The sequence below is a fragment of the Homalodisca vitripennis genome, chromosome 1, assembly GCF_021130785.1.
Source record: "Homalodisca vitripennis isolate AUS2020 chromosome 1, UT_GWSS_2.1, whole genome shotgun sequence".
Lineage (NCBI taxonomy): Eukaryota > Metazoa > Arthropoda > Insecta > Hemiptera > Cicadellidae > Homalodisca > Homalodisca vitripennis.
In genome coordinates this window covers 137933232-137940962 of record NC_060207.1, presented here as the reverse complement: position 1 = coordinate 137940962, position 7731 = coordinate 137933232, and the positions used below count along the sequence as shown (strand labels likewise).

Below are 7731 nucleotides of genomic sequence, written 5' to 3'. Positions count from 1 at the left end.
CTTTATAAACTAAAATTATGTCATAAAGTTATACTGCTCACTTCAGAACTTCATCTGATACCCCCTGTCAGTTTCAGGTAGGTTATAATTACAAATAAATATTAAATCCCCTCAAAAGTTGAAGCATTATATAATATCAATTGTTAGGACCCAAAGTAGAATATGTGATTTTGCTCACATTTACAATTCCATTCCTCTCTTTGGCCATTCTCACGTACATTATACAGTACTAATCTTAATATACAACATTAGAAATACATTTATAAGGTAAACAATGTTAAGACTTTTTACCTATTAATCTGGTCAGTTTCAGGTAGTGTTTACAAATAAATATTAAATGCACATTAAAATTAGAAGCCTTGTACAAATTAATAATTTTAATTTTTAAGACCCAACGTACAATATGTGATTTTGGTCACATTTACAATTCCATTCCACTCTTGCCCATTTCCATGTACATTATATAGTAGTTATCTGAATATACAATATTAGCAGGACCTTTATAAGGTAAACTATGTTAAGACTTTTTACCTTTATAAACCAAAGTCATGCTATGAAGTTATACTGCTCACTTCAGAAATTCATTTGATACCAATGTTCAGTTTCATGTAGTGATTACAAATTATTATAAATGGACTTCTAAAGTTTAAGCCTTTTAAAACTGTCACTCATTTGACAAGACCAAAAACAAGACATGTTATTTGGTCACATTTTAAGTTTTATTAATTTAATTGGCCTTAATATTGTCTAAATAAAATAATACATTTTTAATTGATGTAGTATATTTCAAAACTAAAACCCTCTCTTTCGTATTGATTGTGATTAATTGTGTAAGAAATAAATGTTATTTTCTTATTTCTCTATACTAAATATTTAATATGTAATACTGCTTAAATCTATGTTCTATTGATCTTTATGATTAGAGGTAAAAGGACTGTTTACAGCAGTGCGTTGATTATCTGAAACAATTGGTGCAAGATGGTTTTCGTATTATCAAATTAAATAGGAACTGTACAAAAACAATTAAAAATTCAACAAATAATAAAACAGTACAAATTTAACCTAAAAAAAGTTAAACATCTTTTTTTGCTTAGGTGTTTTTTTGGCCATGTTAATTGTGCAGAGCTCTATGCTGCATGAGTTCCTGCTGGCCCATCCACTCCATACCCAGTTCACCTGTAACAAATATCAATCCTGTTGGTGGTGTAATACAGTATTCATTCAGAAAATTAGCTACTGGTAATTTTTTCTATTTTAACTAAAACTCTAGCTGATGCTATCAAAGTTGGTACATAATAATTTTATTCAATCGCCTTTGTGTATTTTTTTAAATATGATCAGCTCTTGATATCGGCCCATCTTAAATTAACTGGTTTCTAAAATGTTCTCTAATGTAAAATGAAAAAAACGGCAGGAAACTTTAACTCTATGGCTGTCCACCATTTTATAAATTTTTTCCTGAATGTAAATAAAAAAAACACGAAATTTTATTTGTATTGACAATTTTACTGTCTACAAATAGGTATATACATATGCTAATATATAAAAATAAAAGCATTACAGCAAATTTATTGCACAACGATGTTGGCATGAAGGAGTATTCCACAAAAACAGGAATGACAATAAATCTTTGTGAAACAGCTAAAAGGTTAACATTCCTAATACAAACCAGTTTGTCATCGGATAGTTTTATAAGTTAGATGTCTAGGCTGATGTAAACATACTGGGCAGAAACCCCTTGCAGATGCAGAAAACAAATATAACATAACCCCTTGAAACATTACTGTATTGCTTATGAGGTTCTTAGCTGTAACTGACAACCTCTTAGTACATATAAAAGCTTAGTTTAAATAGCTTTTTCCTTTCGTTATTTAATATTAAATATGAATAATTTAAATACCAATATGACAAGTTTTCATGTATGAATTATACTGTTTTATTCGATTAATTTTATAATTATTTATAGATTTTTCATTAAATCTTTTCACAAAGTAAGCATAAAATAAGAGTAACATTAAGAAATACTCAGGAAATAATGAAGGAAGAATAGCTGATACAGCAAGAAGAATAGCTGCTTGCTTCCAGGTCACTGATTGAAGATCTCTGAAGATCTCCTTCACATGGAGGGACAACAGATGAGCAGTTTCAGGAAGTAAGTAAGGAATAGAAGGCAGCATCCCGGCAAGATCCTGGGCAAAGAATTTATATAAATTTCGACCACAATATTCTCGCCAGTTCACACACTGTTCTCTAATCTAAATAATCAAATTAATGTTAACAACATGCAAGAGGTGGCACCCAAGGGCAAATTGCCGCATTTGTCGAAATCTAAAAGTATTATTATGATTAAACAGATAAGCAACTTGGGAACTCATTCTATCTTCTCATATATTTCTTCGTGATCCCTAATTAAAACGTTATTGTCCCCTGCAACCAATTCGGCAAAATTTCCTGATGCAAACATTTAAAATTAGAGATACAATCACTCACTTACAATACATTCACACATTTTCCATGTTGTTCTTTTACTTTTATAGTATACAATCTTCTTAATTTATGCGCTTAAAAAGTACGTACAGAAGTTAGCTCACACGCGACATCCCGCGTAGTGTCAATTTTCCAGTAAATTCAGCAGTACTTATATGTTTTAATTGACACATTGTTATTTGCAGATAATTAAAGTAGTTTATTCTGAGACACAGTGGGTCAAACAAATCACTCAGATATTTTAGAAGATTTCCTATTGAAGAAAAATATAAAAACATATAACAGGAATTATGTTTTGATATAAATAATAGTCCTGTGAAGAATGTACAACACTCCAATATAATATTTTACTTCATAATCACTGGTATAGCAAAAAATAAATACAATTTTATTAATTTAATACTATAACAAATTACTAAATATTTATTTCCTATAAATGAGTACAATAAGTCTGTATCGTTTCGTTCCCACGAGAATCTGCAATTACGCGACTCGCCGGAAGTTCACTATCTAATGGAATTTCCGGTCCATGAGGGGTTTTAGAAGTGAACGCCCGAGCACGCTGTATTTAAAAAGAAAGCACTTTTAGATCGCCTATGATATCGATCTTTCCTCCAACGTATTTAACTATGGTTAATATTTTATGAAATATTGGACTTATTTAGTATGTTTTTTTATTAAATTTTTAACAAATGCAATATCGGTCAAATAATTCCTTAAACTCTTTAGTTTACAAGGTGTAGATTGTACAAATTCTCATAAGTGTGTACTCCAATAATAAATTCGAGATACTTGAGGATGGTGTATCTAAATAGTTAAACTTAGTAAATGAATACTGGACCTAAGAAATAATTTTTAAGGTGGTTACTGAATCTCTACATCAAATATTGTTTTTTTTAAATAATGTACATCTTGGACTATGCTTATGTTAAAATGTATAGCCAAACTCCTTGTAGACCATCCACCATTAGATGTGAAGACTACCTTAAAAACTATTTCTTTATTTCAGGGCAACATGACAAAAAATGATAGTCACTTCAAAACGTAGGCGCAGTAATTATGCACCAAGTTTTATTGTTTTACCCGTAATCCTTAGGGGTAAATCAAGCTTATCAAGAACCCTTTTTACAACCTCTTTGTGGTGTGGTTTGTGTTTGGAATGCAATTGGAAAAGAAATTTCTCACGGTGTCCTTTACAAAAATAAAGTTGTATATATCTGTTGAGAAATATAAATAAAATTTATCTGAAACTAATTTCACCAAAACCCAATAAACATAGGCTACGAAAATAACTAAAAAGCGTTATTCGAGGCCGCCAGTCTGTAACCTTAATATTAGTGTACCCACACATTTGCTAAAGCAGTAAATAAAATTTGGTTTCAAAAAGCTATTGTAAAATTCCCCTACCAGCATAGTTTGAAGTAGGTAGATTTTGCGACAAATGAATTACGTATTAATAATTGCATACATGATCTATGTGATAATATCCTAAAAATCATTCATAAGATAATTTTTCAAAAACTTAACTGTATATTTAATAATAGTTTATCAGATTACACAATATTTTGATGTTATTTGAAAATACTAATTAAGTTATGGTGTATCGAAAATGTTAAATACGTTCTACACTAAACTGTAGCGTTCCACAATTGTTCTATTTGCAGCAAATTACAATTTATATATTAAAAAAAAATAATTTTGTTTCACGTTGTAACTGTTTTTCCATTGCATTAATAAAAATTGCGTTAATATCTCCGTAAAGAAATAAATAGGTAGACCTTTTACAATTACCCTAACAGGAACACCCTTATTATTTTGATATCGTTACTTCAATGTATGTTTCCAATATCAAAAATTTCTCATTCCCTGTTCATAATTTTTAATCTTGATTTACAAATAGGCAACATAATATGCTTAATATGTACAAGACAACATATTGGCAGATTGGTCAAGAAAAGGCCGACCACACGGTGTTATTAACAGGGCCCCAGGGCCGTTAAGTTCTTAAATTAAGTTTTATACACCTGAAAGAAGATGGTAGAATTAAAATGCTTGAGATGTGGTGATAAACTTTTTGAAACATATTACAATGCGAAATGTCTGAAATTGTATCATCCTTTCAAATCAATCATCATACATAACCAAATTTAAACAAGTTTAATACTTCCTTTGAATTCATTGCAACCTTAAATACACTGCAAATTCTTTTTGAATTACTTCAGTACTACTCATGGCTTTTTATTAAAGCTAAAAATTTGCTAGGATTTTTATAAACAATACATTTTTGTAGTATGTCCCAAAAATAACCAATCATTCCATTTAAACATAATCCAATAAAAACTTTATAATCTTATTTATTAATTTCTTTGGTTTGGATTGCTTTGTATTATTACAGAGAACAGGTATTTTAATTTGTAGATTGTGTTGACTTATCACTTATCTTTTTATAAAGGTTTTGAAAATGTAAAGTATTTATTTTTAAATGTTACAAGGAAAAGAAACTGTTATAAAATGCAATTTTCCTAAAAGTATCTATTAGACATTTAAATTAGTACTAAATATTAATAAAGCAATACTTTTCTAATAAGGTTTATTTTTTGGATGAGGCCTTTCGAAACCAAAAGTTTAATGAAATAATAACCGGTGGTCATAAATAAATGTTTATACTGGCTGAAATGTTTCTAACATTCTTGTTTAAGCATATTTACACTATACGGTATTTTAATATTAATTTTAATTAAACTAATGTAATTATTTATTTGTGCTCGTTATGAAACCTTTGGTTTTGAAAGACCTCGTCCAAAAAATAAACCTTTTTGGAAAATTATTGTTTTATTAAAATTTGGTACTATTTTAAACTTATTTCCTTAATGGCTCCAAGACTCTTCAATCTATTAGACACATTTTTAAAACTATTAGTCCTTTTACTAACTTTAAAATATTAAATAACGAAAGAGTAAGTCTGACCACATATTAAAATTTCATGTTATTGTACTGAAATTTGTTTACAAATCTGTTAAGTATCTATAAATTGAGCTAGTACTAAGTTATATTGGGCTTGACATAAATTACTTTTACATTTATTAATTAAATACATTTATCTTACTACACTAAGATAAAAATGAATAATTTACTTACCTTGAGATGACCGGACGCTGTAAGTACAAAGAATCCTTGAATCTCATGACGCCACTGTGAAATTTAGTTGAACGTTTTCCATCTCGTCGGGTAAGGTCGCCAGACCACAGGCAGGTTGAAGTCAACAGCGATTAACCAAAACAAGCCTCACCCAACCGTGGTTTGTAACCGCGCTAATAACTGCAACCCAACTATCACAACACAATCGCGCTCGGGCTCTACGACCTACAGAGTACCGACTGGACTGACTGACTGTGACTGGTGACTGCTCAACACAGCTAATGCCAGCGCTGTCACCTCACTAAACCTGCGCGTGCCCTACTGCGCGTTTGAAAAGATATCCTCCATTTCTCTCTCAGTCCCTTTAACTCCGAGATAAGATAATTTCTTGTCTCTCCAGTCAATCTGTGGGTTTAAATGAAACTCATTGTTAATTATTTGTAATAACTTTTCCTTCTATAAAGAATGGCTATTTTGCGTACCTTTTATATGCTATATTCCATGTTTGACAAGAATTCTAAGTAAAGCACTCCATTTTTCGTAAACTATTATCTATTACTTCTGTAAAAATTACATTTTATACCCTTATTAGCTTAATATGACTACAAAGTATTTATTTATGTATGATTATTGCCTGTGGTAAAACACTATTGTGTGTGGTTATTGTCATATGAAATCTGATTCATCGCATATCTGACTACACAAATTGTAGATTCACAGCCCCATATTTCACAGCATTTAAAATAACCACAGCCTTAATTAATTATGTCTTGATATCATCAAAGGTAATTTAAGAATAATCAGGCTTTCCCTACAAACTCATTTAATCTGTTTTATTGACAATGTAATATAACTTGAGTATAAAATCTCTCAGGGAGTTGTATACTACGTGCCCTTTCGTCGTCAGGTGTTAGGTATATTCCACATTGATGTAAGTGAATTATTTCATTAAAAAGATAAATGTGTCATTCTTCTGCCAATTTCTGGTATGTATGATACAAAATACAATAATGAACAAAACATAAACAAATGTAATAATAAACTAACATAACAAAAATTAATATTTTTATCTGTCTCATTATAGAAATATTGGGTCTTTTGTAGAAGAGGACCACCAGTCTTGATTTTCTATGGATACAGGACCACCAAATCCACATTGTACACTCAGTATATATGTATTGGACAAAATTTTAACACATTTTAAAGAAAACAAAAATAATTATGTTACAAACTATTAAGTGTTTATTCTTGTGGAGGCCAGAATAGGTTCATGTCCCGCCAGATAGCTTGAAACAGATCGTCATAAGACTCTTCAAACAATATGCCATTGCTATAGAACATATTTCAAGACTGGTGGCCCTCTTCTACAAAAGACCCGAAATATTTATTTATCGTGTAGACTATGGTATTTAGATCCAATGCAAAAGCAGTGGCGCATCAAGAAATGTACTCTGAAGGGTGCCTTGAAAATAGTAGAGTAGAGGGTATAAAAAACTCGATATCAGTGGGGCCCAGCCACCCCTGGGGAAAGGTTTGAAACATTAGGTCCTAAAATTAATATTCTATAGTACTTCTCAACTAATAAGAGGAGGTAAAATATCAGCTCAGAGCATAAAGTTTTTCAATAAAACCTCTCTACCACCAATCACCATGAAGCTTATATAAGAATAATCTTCTACTACAAGTACAGTTTAATATGAAGTATATGCGACTAAAACAAAATTGAATCATAAAATTAACAAGATACTTAACAAAATAGTTCAGTATAATCACTAAACAAGAGCAATGCTGCATCTTATGACTTCGGATCAAAAAGTATAGATACCCGAATCTGAGGGATGAGTGAACCGTGATTCTATGATAAAAAATACTGGGATATGAATCTACATATAAGTACTTTTATAGAGGATATATTTACTAAGAATATAATAACATACGTATTTTTGAGACATAAAATTAGGAATTTTGTGTTTTTACTGCTGCTGAGCCGTTGACGTCCACTGCATGCATTGTGCAAAAACGCAACAGACGCTCTGTGATTAACAAATTATGGACATTTAAAACATGAACTTCAAGTTAAATATTATTTACAAAGCTCGGCATTTC

The 7731-nt window shown here is 30.4% G+C and overlaps 1 long non-coding RNA gene across 1 annotated transcript; it reads right to left on the bottom strand.

Moving 5' to 3' along the window:
- Positions 1 to 1105: 1105 nt before the first annotated feature.
- LOC124371944 lies at positions 1106 to 7360 on the bottom strand. Its single transcript, XR_006923287.1, has 3 exons — positions 5626 to 7360; positions 2026 to 2189; positions 1106 to 1176 (listed from the first exon to the last, which is right to left on the bottom strand). It is a non-coding gene; the product is annotated as an uncharacterized LOC124371944 (long non-coding RNA).
- Between the last annotated feature and the right edge of the window lie 371 nt (positions 7361 to 7731).